Source organism: Myxine glutinosa, chromosome 3 (genome assembly GCF_964187855.1).
Source record: "Myxine glutinosa chromosome 3, kmMyxGlut1.1, whole genome shotgun sequence".
Taxonomy (NCBI): domain Eukaryota; kingdom Metazoa; phylum Chordata; class Myxini; order Myxiniformes; family Myxinidae; genus Myxine; species Myxine glutinosa.
The window spans coordinates 104,690,713-104,690,971 of NC_136263.1; positions in this window are offsets into that span (position 1 = coordinate 104,690,713).

The window sequence follows — 259 nt, forward strand, 5'->3', positions numbered from 1 at the left end:
GACTCCTCAGGGCAAAACCAAGTTCTCATCACAATCAATAATGTATTACACTATTTTGTTCAAATATAATAATGTACAAAGTATTTTGATTGGTCCATGTAACAACCACGTTGGTTTCACAGATCAACTTCTACTTCTCGAGCTTGAATCACCCCGGTTCCTTGATGAGGTATCTTAAGTTTCATTTCAATTGGTTGAGCGATTAAGATATTTAAAATCAAAAGAAAATGAAAGAAAATGATAGCGTGGAACAATCCTG